The sequence below is a fragment of the Chlamydotis macqueenii genome, chromosome 2 (genome assembly GCF_036417535.1).
Source record: "Chlamydotis macqueenii isolate bChlMac1 chromosome 2, bChlMac1.mat, whole genome shotgun sequence".
Taxonomy (NCBI): domain Eukaryota; kingdom Metazoa; phylum Chordata; class Aves; order Otidiformes; family Otididae; genus Chlamydotis; species Chlamydotis macqueenii.
The window spans coordinates 105393252-105417139 of record NC_141557.1 but is presented as its reverse complement, the minus strand read 5'-3'; the positions used below and the strand labels follow the sequence as shown (position 1 = coordinate 105417139).

The window sequence follows — 23888 nt, the reverse complement described above, 5'->3', positions numbered from 1 at the left end:
ATGTTTCTGCATAGACAGGGCTCATTTTGAGTTGCAGTCACAGAACTGCCTGAAGGGTGAACATCTAGCCTTAGTGGCCCTGATGACTGACAGCTAAAACAGAACAGTGCAGATACTTTTTTTTTTAATCTGTTCTTTCTTAGCTCAATAAAATGCCTGCAAAAATGTCAAAGATGGTAGGGTACCATGAAGAAGCAACAAAAATGTGCAACTTTCTCCTTCCTGGTTAATAGAAATTGTCTTAACTGATTTTACCACCTCTGAGATTCTTGTCTTCAATTAAACAGACAAAGGGCAAATGGATCTTTTAAGTATTCTTTAAGAAAATGAAGACTTTGTACAAACTACATACTATTACTGACTTTGCAGTGATTCGTAGTACAATAAATGAAAATCTGAATTTCAAATAAAGTGCAATGCACAGTTAAGAATGGCCATCTTCTATGAGGCAAAAAGGAAAATTTCAGAAATCTTTACCACGTACATCCTTCAAATCTTAAAACCTTATTTGACAATGGCATTAGCCATTCTTTTCAAGCCTTCAGTCTTGAAGAATAACATTTCCTATGCAGGATCAGTCTGATTTATGAATTTTTCACATGCCAGTCAGTTTGTACAACACATTTGAAAAAAATATTTGGCTACATTTACTTTAGGCCTGAAAAATCCATAAGTCTATTATTTATCTAGGATAAAATAATAATTTCTGTATTTTAAGATAATTATTTAAATAAGAATGTTATAAACACCCATCCTTACGCAAAGGGAAATGCCGTAATTGCTTAAAATGACAGGTCATATAAACAGCTATTTCTTTCCTTCCAGCAATTTTACATGAATTTGAAAAATATTCTGTTAGAATGTAATCTGCATGTATGGAGCTAGTTTTAGTTTACTGAGAAAAAGATAAAGGAGTTCTAATAGCAAGGCATACAGAATTGTAGGTTTTTAAAGTGTGAGTTCCAAGTTCTTAACATTTTCTAGTTTTTAATTGTAAAGCTGTAGCACTGTAAGACGAGACTTAAATAGAAGGAATGTGACTTGGGTACTGTCTCATTTCAGTTTTCTGTGGAATATTGCTTATTTTCCTAAAGCTACAAGAATAATATTTGTGACATGAAAGATAAAGCCAAGAAAGCTCAGCTTGGCTCTCAAATAAGGCTCGAGTGAGGCTTAGAAGGCCTAAAGGCCTTGGAAGGTCTCTATGTATGATGGGTATATTTAACACTAAGCAATAATTTTCATAGAAACAAATCTTGAAAATGAACATTCATTTTAATACAGTACATAGCAAAGAATAAACAACTCAAAAAACAAAAGCTGAATACTCAAAGAGACATTTCTAAGGAATCATAAAGAAAATTATTTCAATCTCTGTTTAAATGAGGAGACAGGTGTTCAGTTTGGGCCAAAGCAAATGCTTCTGGCTACTCATTAGCTGGTGTTTTGGCCATTTGTTCTGACACCGCCCACTTTGTTGAACAAAGTATTTCAGGCTTGTGGGGCAGTATTTAATGCAGAGTGAACACCAAACAGCCACTCATTATCAAACTCATCTGACAGACACTGTGTATACACATAAACATAATGCGGGTACAGAATATGGTTATGCTGGTCTGCAGTTGGACAGCTTTTAGCAACACCCTCAGCAGTTAGCTGTCAGCAATGAACAGCTTAAAGATCATAGTTAATATTTAGTCCATTTCAGTGTGTCTCCTTTACTAATTTATGTTAATCACCTAGGATACATGGATGCAAGCGTCACGTCTCAGACAAATTGGAGGGGAACAAACATCTTAGATTCTGACATGTTGCGGGCTATTATGTGTATAAAAAGATTTTAACTTGAAAATACAGACAGTAGGCAAATTATTGTAAAAAAACATGAAGCTATGTAATGGAACTGAGAGTTATGCATATTTCTGGTTTTCTCTTCTCTGCTATATCAGACATATTCAATTTACCTTTACTTTCAGGATCTTTCAAAACATATTTTCTTCCAATGTCTCCCTACTCATTTGGCATTGAGAAACTGCCTCCAGCCTCTGGCCAGCACATGTTGCCATTCTTTATAAATCCAGTTGTTGTCTCGTGGAACAATCACCTTCTTTCTGTTTCACAGACTGCAACTCACTAGCAGAAGTAGCTCTTGTAAAATATGCAGAAGCTAATTTCTTATTCCTTCCTCTATTTCTAGTCTTTCCTTTAAAAATCTAAATTTCAGTGTTACATACTTAAAGGAAAAAAAGGTGTGCACAGTGTTTAAAGTGATTCTGTGCTGAGACTGCTGCCTATCACAGTAACTAGTATTGTCTCGTTATTCCCTTCTGTTCCTCTATCTTTCCCTACCCATCAGTTTTTTTTTCTTGTTTTACACTCAGTTCGTAAAGTCTTTATAAACTAAATGACCTCGTACTCTGTGTTGTGATATGTAGCAGAAGGGAAGATTAGTAAAAGCACAGAGCTTTTAGCAGCTACATTAATAAATACAAATAGATAAATTTTTAATAGAATAATCTCTCATTGAAAAAAAAAGACAAATATATTTTCAGAGATGAGCAAATGAGCTATCACTAATAATTTCCCAAGGGAACAAGAGAAATGGGGACCACAGTTCTGCTCCTGTCCTGTTCTCAAGGAAGTACATCTCCACTCTCTCTCACTTGCACTGCATTGCAATAATAAAGACTGATACTTAGAACAGAGTAATGAGAATATCAATTGCAGTTGTAAGAAGCAGGCTGCAGCTTTTAAAGCTCTATTTTCCTTTTATACCCAATGAAAATCACAAGTTTCCTGTCGTCTAGGAACAGGTTTACCTTCTTGGCACAAAGTTGCAAAGTCCTTTGCTAGAGTTGTTCTAGAACCATCACCAAGTGACATCCTGTCACCATTTGAAACTAAATATTAGTTTTAGGTGTGCCAGTATTCTGACTTGGTTCTAAATTCCCTTTGTTTTAATAATAGTAATTTATTTCAAAATATAACTCTGTTGTTACATTACAAAATAACACCTATTACTGACCAGTGTTGCAAAAATAACAACAGGAAGAATAAGAGTTTTTAAAAAATGCAGCCACTGGAATATAGTGAACTTACAGATTTGTTGGTGGAAAAAATAAAAGACAAATATGGGCAGACAAAGGGCAGACAAAACAACATCCTTCTAAAGCATTAAAAATCCCCCAAACAACTGATTATAGTAAAGGCGAGGATAAATCAGTTCTGTTAGCTGATCAATAAGGAAAAAAAAAAACCCTTAATTTTGTAACAAAACTCCCATAATTTTATATGAGTAAAGCCTTTTAATTAGGAGGTAACAAAACACTGGAACATGGTAACAAAGGATGTGGTAGATACTCCTTAGATAGAGACTGTTAGGACCATCTCGTATATGTACTTGATCTTATTTTACAGCAGGATTTTGAAACAGTGACTTCTGAGAAAAACAAATCTTTCTGTCTTTGAAAGTACTGAGCAGAAATAAAAATGCCAAACTGAAAGACATTCCTTTTTGTGGAATTTGGTGTAGTTTTTGCTTGTTTTAATAACATCAATCAAACAACAACAACAAAGCGGAAAAATTAATGTAAACCAATCTAATTCATTAATATGCAGCTTCTGAAACACATTTCTTATCTCAAGCAGAGGCCTAACATAATGCTGTTTCAGTTGCAAGTTCTTTTTTCTGTATCGGTGTTATTATGATTGTAGGGAAATTTGTCTTTCTTGTATGTTGCTATCTTTAATATTAATAGAATAAAGAAGAAAAGGTATTTGTAACTAACAGCTAAAGATTACTGTGTTAAAAAAAAAGCTTGAATAGATAGAAACCTTCACAATTTCAACTCCATATTTGTTCATTTGTACTATGTCTACTGGCTTTTTGCCTTGGTTGTATTTTATATGGCTGATTACTGATAATCCTAGCTGTTTTAAAAGTTACTACTTAACCTTGAGAAATGCCTTCTTTAATGCACATCTTGATGTGACATTTGACCAAATTATATTGACTGGTAGTGAGTGCACATTAACACAGTACGGCTTCATGTGCCTCTGCTAGTCACTCAGCACATCACTTACATGGAGAGCAATTACTTAGATATTATGAATGTGATATAAATTTCACTTCATTCTAATTGGTACACCATTTTTTTTCATTTCTCAAATATGTTATTGTACCATTAGTGGAGGCCTTCAAACTATTATATAGAATTGCCAGACTAATTGCCTGTCAGTTATACATGGACAAAACACCTTTAGAGAAATGAATTTGTTAGTTGATTAGTGCCTTTAAGCCTGAAGGTTTTAATCAGTGTAGAACTGACAGACTAGAAATCCTGTCATTCCTACTGTTTTATAATGCTTTACTGATTATCTTTCCAGGTAGTATAATAACACATATTATCTGACCCTGGATTCTATTAGAATATCTGTGGCACTGTAGAAAAAGCCCAGATGATATTTCAGATTATAAACCCCTGAGTTTTCAAAGCATGACAAATAGTAGCGAGAAGTCTGTCCGTACTAGAGATTCAAAACATCTTTTACAATATCAAATTGTGAAACTTATTTCTTCAAATCGTATGTCTCCCATTAAAAACTTATAGGAACCATAGGGAAAGGTCAGACATTTGTTTTAAAGGAGGAGAAAGGCATCAAAGGTGAAGGATGAGATTTTCTGCAGTGATTGAAAAAACAAGTGGTAGAGCTGTTCCCTGTTCAGTCCACAAGCCAAAGGAGATAGTCTAGAGGACGGGGTGACATGTTCTATGTTTTACAACCTCACAGTACAGTGTCTTTGGTTGTTCTCCTTCCCTTAGTGAAGTTATGTTAATCAACAATAGACATGAGTAAACCAACATGGAGAAATAGCCTTTTTCTGAATTAAAGCCAGTGACTACTGATGCTATTCTATTTCATTTGAACTCTGTCATATAAAACTGGCTGCACAATACCTATTTCCTAATAGATGGGAGCATACAAGATGAGATAGCCAGTCCCTTGCCTTTTTCAGCCCTGTTCCACCAGTATTTTTAGAACTGAGCAATTGGTTGCTGATCTGCAGTTTGCTGGAGACATATGTAAGTGGGACCAGGTCATTATTTCTGAGTCTGGTTCAGCATTCCTATGTTTGAATTTCCTTACATGACTGCTACCACTGCTGTGACTCTGCAGACAAAAATTCTCATTATTTTGGAAGCTTGAAATGATTATTTCACTCACTGATATCAATCATATGACACAGAGCTAGAAGTGCAGCCTCAAACACTTCAGCCGTGCCCAAGGCAGAATGAGATCCAAATCATCTAGTTGCAATTCCTTTGAGCTCCTTTAAAAACAGCCCGGTAAAGATGACCCAACTCATCTAAAAGTTTCTGGGTACAAAGAAAGAGGTATCCGCACTGTTCCCATCAACAGAATAGAGGGTGCAGGGAAGGATAAACTTCTGGTGGGCAGGACTGCCAGGCTGCTTTCGTTCTGCACCTATGAACTTTGGGACTGCTGGTTAAGGTAAATACCGCATATGAGTGAAGCGAAAGGCAACCCAATATTACTGTAAACTTTTCCTGTGAGTGCTTGTGTTACTATTTTTCAGCTGAAAGTAAGATAATATTAAAATTTAATCCAGAACATCAGAAAGTAATAAAGAAAAATTAAAAGTTTCTTTGGAGTCTACTGAAATCTCCCAAAGGGACCAGCAGGTATTGCTGAGAATGTCACACTGACACACACAGAGATCTCCATCAGATTCCGCAGAGGTAATTAAACCTTTAAGATTTCTCCCAGGTTGGTGTGGCATCTTCACTTCTTTTGGAAGCATAGCTTTTCTACATGTTATTAACTGAAGAATATAAGTTTTTTGGTGAATAGTTTTATAGCCAAGAGATGCCAATATTCCTACCTCACTTTCTTGTAAAGAAGAAAAAGAAAAGAAAAGTGAAGTAGGAATATCTGTGTCTCCTTCCAAAACACTGGTAAACTAATTATATTTAGTTATTTTTCACAGACTCTTCTGCCATACAGCTACATCCTACATCAGCCCAGATGCTTCCTAGCTAAATAAAAATTGAAATGTTTACCTTAGGACTTAACTTTACAAAAAATTATGTTCATTTTCTGCAGTCATTCAATAGATTCAGCAATTTCCAATGAAAAACTCAACTTAGTAAACATATGCTGAGATGCTAGAAGATTCGGTTATGCCAGTAGTTGTGGCTGCTCTGGTTTTGTTGGGTGAGGGGGGGCCTAAGGTGGTAGCTTCTGTAGGAAACTGCTAGAAGTTGCTCCCCTTTGTCCAGTGGACTCGGCCAGGCCTAGGGCGGACCCACTGCTGGCCAAGGCCAAGCCAATTGGTAGCAGAATGTCCCGTGATAACGCCTCTGCGATAACGTATTTAAGAAGGGGAAAACAGGAAAAAAAAAAAGGAGAAGATGTGAAGCAGCTGAGCGGGGGGCAGAGAGGGGGAGGCGCGAGCCTCATGGGCCTTGCAGGCCTCACCCTCTGGCCTCCCGCCGGGCAGCCGACTGGGCCCAACTCGGCCCGGCCTGGCTGCAAGAAGTGGAGAGGAGATGAGAAGTGAATAAGATGTAAAAAGGATCCTGAGAGGCGTCTGCCAGCCTGTTGTGAGGAACAGCTGCAGATACCAAGGTCAGTGAAGAAGGAAGAGGAGGAGTAACATGGCTCCTGGCCAAGATTCCCCTGCAGCCTGTGGTGACGACCATGGTGGAGCGGGTTGTCCCCCTGCAGCCCATGGAGGTCCACGGAGGGGCAGAGATCCACCTGCAGCCTGTGGAGGACCCCACGCCAGAGCAGGTGGAGGCCTGAAGGAGGCTGTGGCCCGTGGAGGGCCCGCTGGGACAGCTGTTCTAGAGGGACTGCACCCCGTGGAAGAGATGACCCACGCCGGAGCAGTTTCATGAAGGACTGTGGCCCGTGGGAGGGACCCCACGCTGGAGAAGAGGAGGAATGTGAGGAGTTCTTCCCCTGACGATGATACAGCGGCGTAAAACAACGCATGATGAACTGACCGCGACCCCCATTCCCTTTCCCCCCCCTGTGCCGCTCGGGAGGGGAAGGTAGTAGAGATAATGTTAAGCCCGGGAAGAGGGAGGGGTGGGGAGAGGTTATCTTGTTCCCTGTCTCATTCTCCTGCTAATTTTAGAAATAAATGAATAGTTTTCCCCAAGTCGAGTCTGTTTTGCCCGTGACGGTAACTTTAAGGATTTCTCCCCGTCCTTATCTCAAACCTTGAGCTGTTTTTCTTATATCATCTCCTCCTATTCTCTCGGAGGGTGGGGGGAGCGAGAGACAGACTGCGTAGTCTGGTCCCGATCGGGGCTGAACTACGACAGTGGCACACTGCACTCTCTACACTAAAAATAAGTAGATGTTTCATTTTAATTGTAGCTTTCCTTAACTATGACTATTATTTATTTTTAAGATAGTTTGCACTATAGAAAATTATGACTAGACCCATGTCTTTTAGCATAAATATTTTGCTGATGAAAAAGACTAACACATGTACACAGTAAAACAGAAATTCTTGCCTTCTGGTATTTGCTTTTTGTTGTAGAGAAGTAGCAAATCCAATTACAAGATATTTGATTCACTGGGAAAATCCTACTGGAACATTTTCAGCTCTGCAGGATACCACTCAGTACTGAAGAACCACTTGTCAGCATAACGATGTAAAGGACTACATTCTGTGATTCACACTTGAATCTGTTTGCCAAACGATTTTTCAGGAAGGCATTTGATGAAATGCTCCAAAGCTCTCTTTAGGATTCAGGTTCCTTTTTTTTTTTGTTTTCATTCATAATTATTCTTTGCATACATTAAAACTAATAGTGCCATGAATTCAACTCTCCCAAGTGTTTTGAGGAGATTTAATTCCTCCAAGCATGAAACGTCCAAGGCTAAAAAGAAGTTTCAACATTTCAGTTAAGCAGATGCTTTTTGCTGTAATTTGACTAATTGTTAAACTGGTGGGTTTGGCTTTAGAGTCAATTTTCCACATATAGTAAGGTAAATTGGAAATACCCTTATATGAAATCATCCAGTCCATGTTAAAGTGAAACTAGACTGAAATCAGATTCAAATGTTCATATTTGAGGAAACTTATCAGGACTGATTTGTAAAGTAAATAATCATAAAAATAGTCCCTTACAAGCAGTTAAAGAAACCATATCTTCACATTAAAAAAGTAAAGAAAGAAAAGGGCTTTTTAAAAATGTTCATTAACTCATTTTGTGCTCTGTTTATGAATAAAACACATTAAGGTAAATAAAGCAGGGAAATTTACTTTGAACAGTATTAAGAGTTTTCATTATAAACTAGAAAATTTGCTCTATAATACATAATATAATTTAAAGAGACAATTAAGATACATAATATAATTTAAAGATACCATTTAAATTCATGAACAGACAGTATCTCTTGCAGACATACATACATGCATTCTGCGCACGACCCCAACGGAAATCAGTTGGAAAAATGCGGAAAAAATGCACTTCCCTCAGAAAGGTTTCAATAACATCAGACAGGAAATGGTGGAGTTTGCCTGCTTTTTGATAGAGACAACAAACTGAACAATACTTGCAGTTTTCAGAATAGTGAGAAGTAGAGATGGAAAATACTTATTTGACAAACTTGCTAAAAACATAATATTGTTTCTTGCCTTTTTACTCTCTTAGTCTAGTTCTCAGCTGATGCATCTTCCATTTTCTCCTGCCATGCCGTAACCTCAGTTTCAGCCCGCTCTAGGTCTCAACAAGCAGAGGCTTGTCTATCCCTTATTCCATTTTTTTAACATTTTGCTGTTCTGCTCCACTACCAGGAATATATTTTATCATCTTTCTTCATTCATTGTATCAGTTATGTTTATGGCTAATATCCTTTTTTTATTGGTCTCATATACTAAAGTTCTATTAATCCAATGCAGTTCTTATTTGGTTCCATTAATATTTGTAAGCACTTGCCAGGCACCAAGGTATTCAGAGCAAGATAGGAACACAGCATTAGGTCATCCAGACCAAATAGAGGGTGTTATATAATCAATTTCATGTTAAAGATTTTTTTTTAAATGATTTATTTTCTGTTCTGTTTCAAGGTGTAGAATAAAATATTCCAGATATAGTCCCACGAACCTGTTGTAGTTTACTCTTGCTTGGGATCAAGCCAAGCAGTCTCTCACTTACTCCCTCCACCCTCTGAGGGAATAAGGAGAGACAATATAAGAAAAAAGTTTCAAGGTTTGATGTAAGGACATGGAGAGATGATTGAAGTCACTGTTAGGAGCAAAACACACTCGAATTGGGGAAAACTATTTATTTATTATTATTTAAAAAACTATTAACTATTTAATTATTATTAAAACTAAAGCAAGATAATGAAAAAGAGAACAAAAAATAACTTCCTCCCCACCCCTCCCTCTTCCTGGGCTTAATTTAATGTCAATTATCTCTACCTCTTTCCTGCCACAAGCGGCAGAGTGGGGATGAGGGAACGGGGGTTACGGTCAGTTCATCACATGTTGCTTTACACTTCTCTTTCTTTTTCAGGGGAAGAACTCCTCACATTGCTCCCCTGCTCCATTGTGAGGTCTCCCATGGGCTACAGTCCTTTGTGAAGTACTCTAGCGTGGGTTGTTTTTCCACAGGACGCAGTCCCTCTGGAATGGCTGCACCAGCGAGGACCCTCCACGGGCCACAGCCTCTTTTGGGCATCCACCTGCCCCGACGTGGGATCCTCCATGGGCTGTAGGTGGATTTCTGCTCCTCTGCGGACCTCCATGGGCTGCAGGGGGACAGCCTGCTTCACCATGGTCGTCACCACGGGCTGCAGGGGGATCTCAGCTGGGAGAAACGTTACTGCTTCCTCTCCTTCTTCACTGACCTTGGCTTCTGTAGCCATTCCTCTCACAAGAAATTCCTCACAATAGGCTTAGGTAGACACCTCTCGGGTTCTCTTCACATCTCCTCTCTTCACTTCTCTCAGCCTGGCTGGGCCAAGTCAGGCCCAGATGGCCGCCTGGCAGGAGGCCAGAGAGTGAGGGCCAGAAGGTCCACAAGGCTTGTGCCTCACCCTCTCTGCCCCCACTTCTGCTTCTTCACTTCTTCTTCCTTTTTTTTTTTTTGTTTTTAATTTTTCCCCTTCTTAAATATGTTATCACAAGCCTTATCACTGAACATTCCATCACTAATGGACTCGGCTTTGGCCAACGGCAGGACCTGTCCAGGTCCACCGGACAAAGGGGATACTTTCAGCAGCTTCTTGTAGAAGCTGCCACCATAGCAGCCCCCACTAAACGAAACCAACACAAGAGCCCATCAGATTGCAATTTGTGCACATCTTTAACATTTTTTTAAATGGAATTATATTTTACGAGAGTCATAAAATAAAAAAAAAAATCCTAAAAATAGAATGTCTTTTCTTTCTATTGATATTGCAACCTCCAAAAATTTATTATGTTAAAGCTATTTTTAAAGGTTATGAGGGTTATGAGTTACTTTATATCCCTCTGATATTCCTATATTCTAATGTAACATCAGATAACAGTTTCAAGTTAAAAATAAATAAATTTTAAAAAATCTAAGTTGCACAGTATTCAGTACCTAGGTCTTGGCACTTTTCATAGTAAAGTTGCCTTTTCTTCCTATGATATCTCACAGCATAAATTTTGTCCCCTAGTTTCATGCTTATCCATAAAATAGAATTCCACTTTCTCCTATCATCTTGCCACTTGGTACATGCAACATATCTCTTCCTGCAAGTTAAGGGGGAAAAATACTAGTTATACTTCTATTATCATTCAACACAGTCCTTACCTCAAATCAAATTAAGATATCTTGGGACATTCTTATTAATTATAAACTCCCTTTTGACTAAAAATCCATTAATCAGAAAGTCAGGAACACTGCTAGAATTTATATTGAAACTTACTTTTCTAAAAGTCATAGTTCAGGTCATGCTGTGTTGTTGAGTGTCTTTTGTAATGCATTATATCTATGTAGGAAATAACCTTCAAAAAGTTCCTGGCTATTGTTTGGTGCCTTGAACACCCACAGATACTTCTGGTAAAATGCTGCCTTTTTAATATACTTTTACCTCAAGTCCTTAAATTCTGGTCATTCTTCAAGTGTATTACATTATTTTAGAGGGGAAATGAAAAAAAAAAAAGGCAGTATGAGCAGTGAAAAAATCAGTTAAAAATTCAATATGGCTAAAGACTTCAAAGTAACTCCCAAAATTCAGCTGATATTATTTCAGCTAATTGTTGCTGTTAGTAAATAAGATTACTTGTCTTCTGGACTAATACTCTTGATAGAATAAACCAGACACCCAGTTCTCTTTGAAGCTTGCAAAACATTTTGTTATTTTTCCATATCTTCTGTTCTATTTAACTTTTAATTCATTGGTTTCCTCTTCCAACCAGTTTTTACCTTACTACACGTTTCTTCCTATTCCTAACCTACATTCAATTCAGCTTTCTCACTGAGAGGCTGAGGCACAAAGGCACTGAGGGTCCCTCCCCACTTTTTTCTCATTCTTCATTTGAAAATTATTTTTCTGTTTGCACCTAAGATTGATGAACTACCTATTCACCCATCAGTTCTGTCCCCACCACTGTAACTCACCTGCAATATCATTTTATTACACCTTTATCTTAATTTTTTACCTCTCTTTGTTTTTTGTGTGTCATGTCACTATCCCCTGTTACCTCTGCTTCTCTGTTCACTGTTATCTCCCAGTTAGACAAATATTTTTTTTATATCATACTTCATAGGAACCTATAGTAAAAAATAAATTGTGCTGTATTATATTGTTGAGCTAGAGTCTCTGTGAGTCATTTAGAGGGTAATTTTGCCTTTTTCAAGAGGGTTTATGTACTTTGTAGCTGTGTTGGTTCTGTTTAGTGAGGGGGGCTATGGCATCAGCTTCTTCAAGAAGCTTCTAGAAATTGTCCCTTTGTTGGGTGGACTTGGCTGGGACCCCACACTGGAGTAGGGGAAGAGTGTAAGGAGTTCTTCCCCCAAGGAGGAAGGAGCAGTGTAAAGCAACATGTGCTGAACTGACTCTAACCCCCATTCCCTACTCCCCCCAATGCCGCTCGAGGGGAAGGAGGTAGAGATAACTGAAATTAAGTGAAGCCTGGGAAGAGGAAGGTATGGGAGGAAGTTGTTTTTGTTCTCTTCCTCCTTATCCTGCTTTGGTTTTAATAATAATAATAACTTGAAATAGTTTTCCCCAAGTTGAGTCTGTTTTGCCCATAATGGTAACTTGAATGATCTCTCCCTGTCCTTATCTCAAACCTCAAGCCTTTTTTGTTATATTGTCTTTCCCCCATTCCCTTGGTGGGTTGGGGGAGTGAGTGAGAGACTGCATAGCTTGGTCGTGAGTGGGGCTAAACTACAACAGTAGCCTTAGCTTTTTTATCTTCAAGGGAGCAGGTATCTTCAGTATTTTATGTATTACTAGAGTGTTAAAACACACAATCAAACTCAACAGTTTTGAACTTCATCGCCTGCTTTTTCCTTCACTAGAAGAAGCTTCTTAATCAAGAGGCAAGTGGAGGAGAAAGGCAGAAATAGAAAGAGTTCACACTAAAAGTAAATCTTGGCTAGGATCATTTTACTAGGGTAGGAAACATGTTGAGTGGTAAGTGACAAGAAGTGAGAGACTAAAAAAAAGCCTCATGTTTAAAATGCAAGACCTGATTTTCACCTAGTCATTAGGAAAGAAAGAAGCTAGACATAGAGTCAGACCTGCATTGGAAATGAGCATCAAGTGCTGGGCCAGAGGCCATTCAGTCCACAGGAGACGTTCACGGGATGAATTGCCTCCTTGTCTGTGCACCCTGCCATAGTGCAGGGCTGTGGAAACCAGTAGGCAGGTCTTTTGCATGTTTTGATTTTCTCCTCAGATTTATAAGTCAGACTTAGTTAAAATCTATAGCAATATCTAGTTTAGCTCAATTGCGGTTTTTCAGAAATATTACTTCTGACATGGTTCTGTGTCCTTCCAACTAAAATCTGTAGGAGGTGCAGAAATCCAACGCAAGAGTACCATGTCTGGTAGAAAGCAGCAGGGCACTCTGTTAAGTGTGTAACTACTCTCACAGTTGATTCAGAAGAATATTAAAACACCAGAGGCTAGTGTTGGTGTTGTGACATTAATGTGGTGTATTGCATGATGAAAGTAGATTCTCCAGAACAAAGGAGGTAAGAGAATGGATTAAGAAAATTATAGAGGTTATCGTTATCAGACTGTGATGATGGAGTGGCACAATACATACTATCAAAATAAGTTTTGCAGCCAAGAAAGGAGTAGAGTTCATGGAAGGCAGAAGTGGTCTGAGAAGATTTCAAAGATCCGAGAAGATTTCAAAGATCCATGAAGAGCTGTATTGAAAAGCAGGAGACAGAAGGCTTGGGAGCTGAACTAAGGAAGAAACATGAGGCCTTTGCAAATAGAAAATTCATCCACAGATGATGCATGCTTGAAGAGCTAATAACTCCAGGATTTTACAAAAGAATATGTAAAGGTGAAATATTAATAAATACATAAAGACACAAAGTAGCAAGGAAAGTTTAAAAAACCAAAGCCAAATCTCAAATCAATCGATATCAAACTAAATGAAACTTGAAAGTGTGTTATGGGTAGAATTTACTTTCTACAACTAATTTCATACCATTATCTGTATTAATTTTCTTAAATAAAAGTGTAACAACAAATGTTTGGCCTTGGAAACTCACCTATAAAAATTACTTAGAGTATTTAGTTGGTAAAATATGACCCGGACTATTTCTGTCATGACCATTTCAGTACATTTTATTACTATTTATATTGGTAACTTTTATATGTCTCTGTAAATTCAGCCAGCAACTCATTGAGAAAAGCAGGGAAAGCAATTATGGATTCTATTTCCCATCCCCCACTGCATTAATTACTATGTTTGTGAGACGAGTGGATGAATTTCCTCAGGGAAGTAATATTTTAAGAAAATCCCAGGATAGGAGACAGCAGACCTCTTCATTGAGTTAGTCATATTTTTTTTTGAAATTGATGTGTAAGCATTTGGGTACTTCTTTCAAAGTTCATCCCTTCACAGTGGGTCATGAAAATTTGTAGTGAAGAACTAGCACTTCAAAGTCCATTGAAATGAGAGAATACTTTTCAAGTCACATCTTGGCCTTGGACCTGGCCATCAGCATGCCTGCTTTGTAAACATTTCTTTTCCTTCGTCAGGCTTGAGATCATTCTCTGGTTGCTACACAGCCAAGTGGATAACTTCAATGCACATAAATACATGAATACACATGAGCTCTCAAAGATGCTGTGATTCACTAGATCAGATTGTTTTAATTTACTTCAAAATAATTTCTTACAAAGGAAATTACTGAAATAGGTTTCTATGGATGTCTCACTTCTTTAAAGCTAGCTTCATTCACATAATTTCCTAATTTCTCTTCTTTCAGGAGTCTGTCAGAGTTTCTGTCTTTAATTCATTGCAAGCCAGCTGAAACTGGGAAGTCCATAAAGTTGCCATAGTAACTGAACGGACAAAGACTTAATTCACTAGTTTATATAAGCCAGAACTCATATCCTGCAACAGTAACAGTCTTTAATCATTTAGATCTATAAAGTTCACTGTTAATGGAATATATATATATATTTAATAAATGGGTGTCAGTTCCTTAGTTAGTGAAAAATGGGCTTTGATTGCCTCATGCTGTCTCAAAACCAGTTGTACAAGAACTCAAGGGGAATGAAAAGGAACAAGAACCCAAAGTATGGTAACAGCAGTGTTTTCCATGTTAAGAGAGGCTATGAGTTATGCTATTAATTTATTAATAGTTTCTTTAAAAAGAAAAATCCCCAAACTGAGTTGTTAAATTCCATAAAAGCCATGTGGATTTAACAGTAACAGAGGACAGCACACTTTGAATTTTGCAATGCAGTGAAAACAACCAGACTGGAGTCTATTGTTATTGTTCCCATTCCACGTATATAATCTGCAGTGTCACTGCTCAGGTGACAAGAAAGATGTGAAAGAGTAGGACTGAATGAGAAGTCTTGAAGAATGTATTATGGATCACATCATTTGTCATGGGCAGCATGATTTATTTAGAGGCACTGCATTCTGTTGGATTTAACTAAGAGTATGGCATAGCCAACTGTTATGGTGGGTGGTGTCAAGATGGTTGTGACACAATTAAGTAATAAAAACAATTACATATTTGTTTAGTTCAGGCAATTCCTTGCTTCTCAGATTCTTGATCACAAACTGAAAATCTTTTCCTTTGAATTGATTTGAGATCACCTACTAACTCTGAGAACAAGTTTTCTTTTTCTGTTTGCTTACTTTTTCCCCTCCCTCTCCACACCTTCTGCTTTATGCAACGTTTAGCAACTGAGCAGATTAAAATCATAAACTAGGCCTGCTGCACTGCAACTTTCCTAAATACCGTTGGTAAATATTATAAATATCATAAACATTATTTGGAAACTTTGCACTAGTAAATGCATAGGCACATTTTAGTCATTGAATCTACCTATAACTTGGGACTTTTTAGTCATCAAATCTACCTATAACTTCAATGTCTTAGAGAACCAATTCTATATCATTTAATTCCCTAGATCAATGAATTATGTATCTCTTTTTCATGAGATTTCTGAGTATATCAGGTATTCATTTTAGTCCTGCAAGCGTGAAAAGAACAGCCAAGATGGGAATTGCTACTACAACTTTATTGTATTTTATGTTGCTTTATTTCACTCTTTTCTTGCATTTTAATTCTGTGCCAACTTTCAGCAGGATGTTGAAACTGAAAGTTTCCCCTGCACATTTAATCCAAAAAGTAGACTGACAGCTGTATTTCTCCTTGGGTGGAATTCCACTGCTTATCATACAATCAGACTTTATCACTAGATTTACATTTTGTGTCATACCAGCTATCTCCTGTCATTCCAAGTGGTTTGGATCCTTTTATAGATTCTTGTCCAGAACTTGTAAATAGTGGATAAACGGCATGAGAGGCAACAGGATGTGGAAGCTATTCAGATGAATAGAAAGATTGTTGTTAACAAAAGTGAAAGAAAAGAGGGAACAGTTAGATATGCCACTATTGTAAATTTCTTTTGTTGTTCCATACAATAATAGAAGAGTTGGTTGTTTTTTTTTTTTTTGTGACTTTAGGTAAGTTTTGCTTTGTCAAGGAAGATTTCATGAGCTGTGAGATAACATAGGCAGCTGCCTTAATGATATGTTTCCTCTCATCTCCCTTCTCCAACCTCCACTACTGTTCAGCATAGTTTGACTTTTTTAGAGGTCTCTTATGGAAAATGTTTTTTATTAGAAGATGTCCTATAAGTCATGACTTCTGACATAAAACTAGTTTTTATGTTTTGGTTTTTTTTTTCCCCCCCTCAAAGACTGTTACAGAGCATATGAACTTTGCATTGTGCATGCTACATCCTATGTAGCCTTCAACAGTAAGGGCTAATTTTAAATAAAATGCCTATCTTCTAGACACTCAGAATTAAAAGACCACTCAGAAAATCAGTGCCTAAATCCCAGAAATATATTTAACTGCTTTCACAAAGGACATCATATGCTAGTGTAATGAATGGAAGGATATTTTCCTATGCAGGATATTTGTAAAATACAGAGATGTTTTCAGTCACCTTAAGTGGAAAATTCATTCAGTAGTGCATCATAATTTCACTAGTGCTTTTCTTAAAGAACCATAAGATTAAAATATTTAGACAACTGGCTGAAAATTTGTGTGGCGATAAACTGGGATTACTCACTGGTCTCACAATTTTGCTATAGAAAAGGGTGTACAAAAGACCATTAAAAAATATTTTAGTCTTAAGTTCTTGCTGTTATTGCTAACAACTGTCATGCAGGAAAGTAAATTCTCTACATCTTCCCTCTTGTTTTCCTTCAAATTACTTTTGTGACCTTCTGGTCCTTAACTGAATTATTACTCAAAATGTATGTTGCTTATGCTGATTATGTTATTCTACTACCCTTCTTATTTCTACTATTTCACCCTTGTAGCTGTGCAGTAACGAAGGAGTAGAAACAGGGACAGGGTATTAGCATGGTGCTGTGCACAGCACAGAAATCCCTCTCTCTGGGAAGGGGCCAGGGCTGTTATCCATGCTAAGAGTGCTAGCATAGCAATGTGAAAACAAAACAAAAAATCCCCGCTGAATAGAAATTATAATTTTCCTAACAAATAGATACAAAGGTTTCAAGCCTTCTTAGTACAATATGAAAATAAGCCCTACTCTGTAGACCAACCAATAAATCTAATGTGTTGGCTCTACTCATTGCTGAAATAGTGTCAGGAAGGATTAGGTAAATTAAAAGAAACAAATGTATGAAACATTCACACACAACATCTAAAAGAAAAGAGGTAATATGCCAGCTTGAACAGGGAGTAGATAAGGGATTTTAGATCTTCTAAACTTGCCTTTTGGGATGTCCTGTCATTTGCTCTCTTTGATATGAGGTGAGTTTTACAGAATGCACACAGCCATATTTAAAATAAATAACTAAATAGAACTGTTACTGTTTAAAAATTGCTATTTGCTTGAAAAAAAAAAATTACCTTGAGGAAATGGTTGAATGCCGAGCTGTTTCAAAGCTGAAAAATCCCAAGCTGATCAAATTCTCTGAGATGCTTCTAAGGAATATCTTTCTCTGTTAAAGACAATCAGAAGAAAAAAAAATTCTCATACAAATTCAGTTCGTTCATATAAATAGGAAAGGACAGCATATTTATCTGTGGCTCACATTACTTGATTTTTTTTTTTTTTCAAATATTGATATCACACTGGATGCTGAACTATTTGCAGCTAGGTCTCAAACAGAGACCAAGCAGGCTTTGTGAAAAGGCAGTCTTAAAGAAAAATATGATCTATTATCAGGATTCTTGCAATTCAGTCCATTTGAATTTACAATGCTGTCTTTGTGGAAACAACAACTTATTCAGTATACAGACCACATAATTCAACTACAAAGAAAGCACTTAACCTTGAAGAGCACTTCCTCCACTGGCTATCAGCAGAACACTGCTCCGTGTTAAAAATTCACTTATTTTTTTTCTAAATGGGAAATGAATTGTAAGAAGTCCCCTTTTTAGCCTCTCAGAGGACTACCTTGCTCTTCTGCAGTCCTCTTAAAGGATGGTTTAGAGTTTATAGCTTGTAATTTTTTATAGCTTGTAGTTTAACATAAGTTTTTTCAGTCACACCATGACTTTAGGTTACCTTTTCCCTCTCTTCTATACACCAGACACTTTTGTTGTCCCTGGTCGGCCTCTATTATTGTTTATTGCTTGAACACAGAAATCACATGCTATGAATTAACAAACAAACAAACAAACAACTATTTACCTAGTTAATTACTACTTGTATAATAGAGAAGAAGGTTTGAAGGGAGAAAATGCCTGGTAAGGTAGGAGAGGGGCTGGGATGTTACAGCATGTTTATGGCTTCAGCTTCTTAGTACAGATGCTATTATTTCTTTCCAAGGCTAAGGTTAATCTCTTCATGGCACAGGACTTTTTCTTCTATAGTGTTCAGAACATCTTAATACAATATCTAAGAACTACTTCCAACCTCTCTACATATAAATCAAAATGCTCTTTCCTCCTTAGAAAGCTTAGACATTATCCCCAAAACAAAGTTGGGTTTTTTTTTTCCTGTGTAGGAAGCAGAAAGATTAAAATAACTGAAAGAAAATTAATATTTCAAGATAATGCTTCTTAATAAGATTTTAGCACAACTTCCTAAGTAATAAACAAATATCACAAAGATTGGCTCAATATAAGAACCAATGCAAAATAGAAAGTACTTGGAGCTTAATTACTTTGTCCATCTGATAGCCAGGAAGAATCTTGGTTTTCTCATTCTTTACAGAAAGAGGTCTTTGACTGGGTTGAATTTAATGGAGTAAATTGAATTCTATATATTTTTCTTAAGGTTATCAGTAAATGACATTTATCTCAAAATGTGGCAAAAGATTCCTCTGCTATAACTATAACCTACAAGAAGATTACAAAAGATATTATAATTCTTATTATTCTTTATTACAGGTTTTGAAATAGGAGAGTTAAAGGGAATTATGAATATCATAAAGAACCCCATAAACTAAATATATATACAGTTACTGCATTTTTAGAAATATTTCAGAAGTTCAAAGTGTAAAATAATTTAAAACTCTGAAAAGGATGATTTTTTTAACAGACCGTTAGTATCACTGGTGGACTATTGCAGTACAGTCAGGTTGTAGCTTGTAAATGACCAAAAAACAATCCCAAATTATGTTTGCAAATCAAAGAACTTATATGTGAATTAATGAACATGCTATCAATATTTTTCCTTTTTATGTCTATATGTCTATGTAGTTTATTTTTTAAATAAATGGTAAGTAGTGGTAAATGCACTGATCTTTATGCAAACTTACCAATATGTATTTTTAACTAGCTTCCTAATGGAAATGTCCTGAAGAACTAAAGCAATTACTGTTGAGGTGTCTTCTCTAAAAATCTTTAAGTCATTGTGACTTCAGTGCAAGATACTTGAACGAAAATTCTTTTTTTTAAAAAAAAAAAAAGTAATTTCCTTGGTATTTTATGACCATTGTTTATAAATACATTGGTATTTAAAAATAAAAATAGTGGGTTTTGCATGTGAAAACTATACAATTTAGCATTTTAATTTTTCAAAACTTGAAAAACAGTTGTATGTTTTCTTTAAATTCATGTCTTCTCTTGAGAGAGGGATTTGAGAATACATAACTTCAAATTTGATTTTTTAAACTGATTTTTAACTAATTGTGAACTAGTTTTGAAACAATTTTTAACTAACCGTGAACTTCACAACACAATATAGTGCAAGACAAAGCAGGCTGTGACTAATAAACCTCCTGTGATTTGTCAGTAGTGCAGCTGCAGCCTGCATGCCTGAACCTGCTGGTGTGACTGGCAGCAGGGCTGGTCTGGCTCAGTATCCCCTGGTTATCTCCTTCCCCCAGCTGTGGGAGGCAGCAAGCCATCAGGGACTGCTGAAGCTGTCACCTATGGTTCTTCCTTGCATCAAGCAATCGATGTGTCTGCCAAGCAAATACCTTACATTCTCTTTTACAAAGATGAACTTGCCACTACTTGACAGAGTTCCAACCTTTTACACCTATTAAGGAAGGAAACAATAATGCTGTCCTCTTCTCTCTAGGGTTTTCTATATGCTACCTCTCACTGTGCCCTAAATGAATCAAGAAATCAATTTGCAACCTCTCTGCCTTGGTTAAATCAAACTTATTCACAGTTTCTGCTGAGTAAAAAACATCCAGTGCTTCTCCACAGGTACCTACTGTCACTTTGATGAGATATATCAGAGACTTGGCCAAAATCACTATGTCCAAAAGGTTTAATTTTCCTCTTATTTTTAGCTTTACTTGTTACTTATTTGCTATTTTATTACATGACCTTTATTAGTGTCATAGTTCAGCCCCAATCGGGACCAGGCTACGCAGTCTCTCTCTCACCGCCCCATCCCCCCCCCCCCCCCCCCACCCTCTGAGAGAGTAGAGAGAGATAATATAAGAAAAAGGCTCAAGGTTTGAGATAAGGACAGGGAGAAAATCCTTAAAGTTGCTGTTACGGGCAAAACAGACTAGACTTGGGAAAAACTATTCATTTGTTACTAAAACCAGCAGGATAACGAGACAGAGAACAAAATAACCTCTCCCTACCCCTCCCTCTTCCCAGGCTTAACATTATCTCTACCACCTTCCCCCCCAAGCAGCACAGACAGGAAGAGGGAATGGGGGTCACAGTCAGTTCATCATGCATCATTTTACAGTGCTGCTTCATCGCAGCAGGAAGAACTCCTCATATTTCTCCCCTGCTCCTTTGTGGGATCTCACCCACAGGCTACAGTCCTTCGTGGAACTGCTGCAGTGTGGGTCATCTCTTCCACAGGGTGCAGCCCCTCCAGAACAGCTGCCCCAGTGCAGGCCCTCCATGGGCCACAGCCTCCTTGAGACCTCCACCTGCCCCAGCATGGGGCCCTCCATGGGCTGCAGGTGGACCTCTGCTCCTCTGTGGACCTCCATGGGCTGCAGGGGACAGCCTGCTTTACATGGTCATCACCACAGGCTGCAGGGGAATCAGGGCCAGGAGCTGCATTACTCCTCCCCCTCCTTCTTCACTGACCTTGGCATCTGCAGCCATTCCTCTCACAAGAAAAATTCTTCACAACAGGCTGGCAGATGCCTCTCAGAATCTCTTCACTTCTTCCAGCTAATCTTCTCTCCACTTCTTGCAGCTGGGCTGGGCCAGGCAGGGCCAAGCCAAAGCAACCACCCAGCAAGAGGTCAGAGGGTGAGGCCTACAAGGCTTGCATCTCCCCATCTCTACCCCAACTCAGCTTCTTCACATAATCTCTTCTTAAATACGTTATCACAGAGGCGTTATCACGGGACATTCTGCTACCAATCAGCTCAGCCTTGGCCAGCAGCAGGTCCACCCTAGGCCCGGCCGAGTCCACTGAACAAAGGGGAGCAACTTCTAGCAGTTTCCTACAGAAGCTACCACCTTAGCCCCCCCCCTCACCAAACAAAACCAGGACAATTAGTAATATTTATGCAAATTAATTTTACTCCTAGATTTATTGCCTGCTAAATATATCTGCTAAATGAGGTAGAAAAAATAATTTTATTACCAGAACAATAGAATATGATATAGAATAAAGTTTCTTCTTATGGAAAAATTCTGACTATGAGGTTTAATATTACAGTCTTTATTGTGGGCTCATAGATATTCTAGACCTGCTAATATCCTAAGAGTTTATCTATTTCTTTTTCCGTGCCTGTAAATGATTATTCTTTATGGCATAGATAGTATTTTTGTTTTTAATAATAAAGAGCTTGAGGTTCCTGTGTTTTCATAAGACTGCATTTATTAATTTAAGTACCTCAAAGTTAAAGGCCTAGTATAACGTGCCTATGCAGGCTTCCTCAGTCAATGGAAAGAGAAAGGCATCCATGTTTTACTGCATTGAAAGAAAGGTAAATAACATATGAAGTCTAAATCACCCTCTTTCTACCTAGAGAGGATCTTGACAATTAATCTAAGCTAACAGATTACCTGAAAGACATCTACAAATAGGTCAGATGAACTTCATTCTTTATCTTTTTTCCATCTTCAGAGAAATATTTTATTTTTGAGCAAGTTCTTTCACTTCTGAGTTCATATTAATAGTAGTTAAAATTAAGGTACATCTTCTTAAAGATGGTAGTACTAATTTAGATTTAGAAGTACAGCTCACAGTTCCTCTGGTAGATATATTTTCCATTTTAGGTAGAGATCGATGATTCCAGTAAAGTAAATTAGACCAGAGCAAAGATGTTTCATAGATTGAGTAGCTTAAAATAATGATTGAAGTTCTTGTAAACCCCATTATTTACCTTTGTGGTACAAGTTATTTTGAATCACAATATGAGCACTTTTTAGAAACTATTTGTCTGTAGATTGAAAAAGACAAATAATTTTATCCGAAGGAGTTGACATTCTTTTATGTTTTCTAGCATATACAAAAAAAAAATCTTCAGGAAGTTTTTTCTCACACATTTTGAATCCCTACTTAATCAACTTACAGTTGATTACCAGAATGCTTTTCCTCCATATTACTATCATTCATGATCAATACAATTACTATCATAATATTATACTACTACAGTATCCTACTGTCATATGTAAATCATAAATACTATGCAATAGCATAGAAAGAAAATAAACACATTTCTTTTGGATGTGAAAAAACATCAGAGCAAAACTATGTTTGCTTTATTTCCTCACTTCATAGTTTTCTGTGATTTTGTCACTTATCTAATAAAACTCTCACATTGTTCATGCATTATAGGTGAGTATGATTTCAGTCTTTTACTGTCATCAATTTATTCTCTTATAGGTTCTGCTAAGGGAGCCTGTAGGCTCGTCTCACTTCCCTGGTTGAGGAACAGTGAGCATTGCTCCAACATACCCAGACTTTAAAAAAGAAATCTTACACACAATTATAAATTCCTAGAAATCTAAAGTTGCTGACTGTAAAAGGCCATTGAAACAGTTTCAACAAAGTTTATCTTCAAATATCCTACTGAAATAGTTTACTTTTTACTCTCTCTGACATCTATGATTAGTAATACTTAGGAATACAGTCTATCATTTTTATCATGCAACACTTTTTGCTGTACTACTTTGTTTTCATTTGAAAAAAAAATGGACTGAATCAGGTTATAGTAGTTCAAACTTAAGCATTATTTCTTCACCTGGAAATCAGCTATTATCCTGAAGAGATTATCTATCAAAAAAAAAAAAAAAGGAAAAAAAAGGTGAAAAGGCGAGCCACGAAAGAAAAAACTCAATGGAGAGAAAAGCAAAAATCTATGATTTATGACAGCTTACCAATTATTCACATCTTTGAATTATTTACATTTCCTGTTTGTATAATATATCTGGGAAATGTGGTTATAAATTTATATTTCAGAGATTCTTTGTATGTTGTAGGCAACAAACTCATGCTTGTAGACGCTATACTTTAAGATAAATTGTTGCTTTAAATTTTCATTCCTTTTGAGAGAATAGTTTCATTTGAGGGAAATAAATAATATTATCTATTGAGATTTTTTTTTTTCATGTAACTTAATTCTTAGGTTTAGTTTTAAGGACTTAATGTAACAGGAAGTTTTGTTTTGTTAATGCTGGGTTGCTAAGAGCAGGAAGTTACTTGTCTGGGTCTACTTGTCTGGCACTACTAACTCCACCCATAAAGAGAAGATGCTTCAGGATCTGACCTTGGGTTAGCACCTG

General features: G+C 37.1%; 1 protein-coding gene across 3 annotated transcripts in view; it reads right to left on the bottom strand.

Annotated features, from left to right (window-relative positions):
• CDH19 (cadherin 19) overlaps positions 1 to 23888 on the bottom strand; it is a 127151-nt gene that overhangs the window by 42772 nt on the left and 60491 nt on the right. For all 3 annotated transcript variants that reach the window (XM_086740565.1, XM_086740566.1, XM_086740563.1), the window contains exon 2: positions 17625 to 17716. The gene's annotated coding sequence lies outside the window, so the exon portion shown is untranslated. The remainder of the gene's footprint in view (positions 1 to 17624; positions 17717 to 23888) is intronic.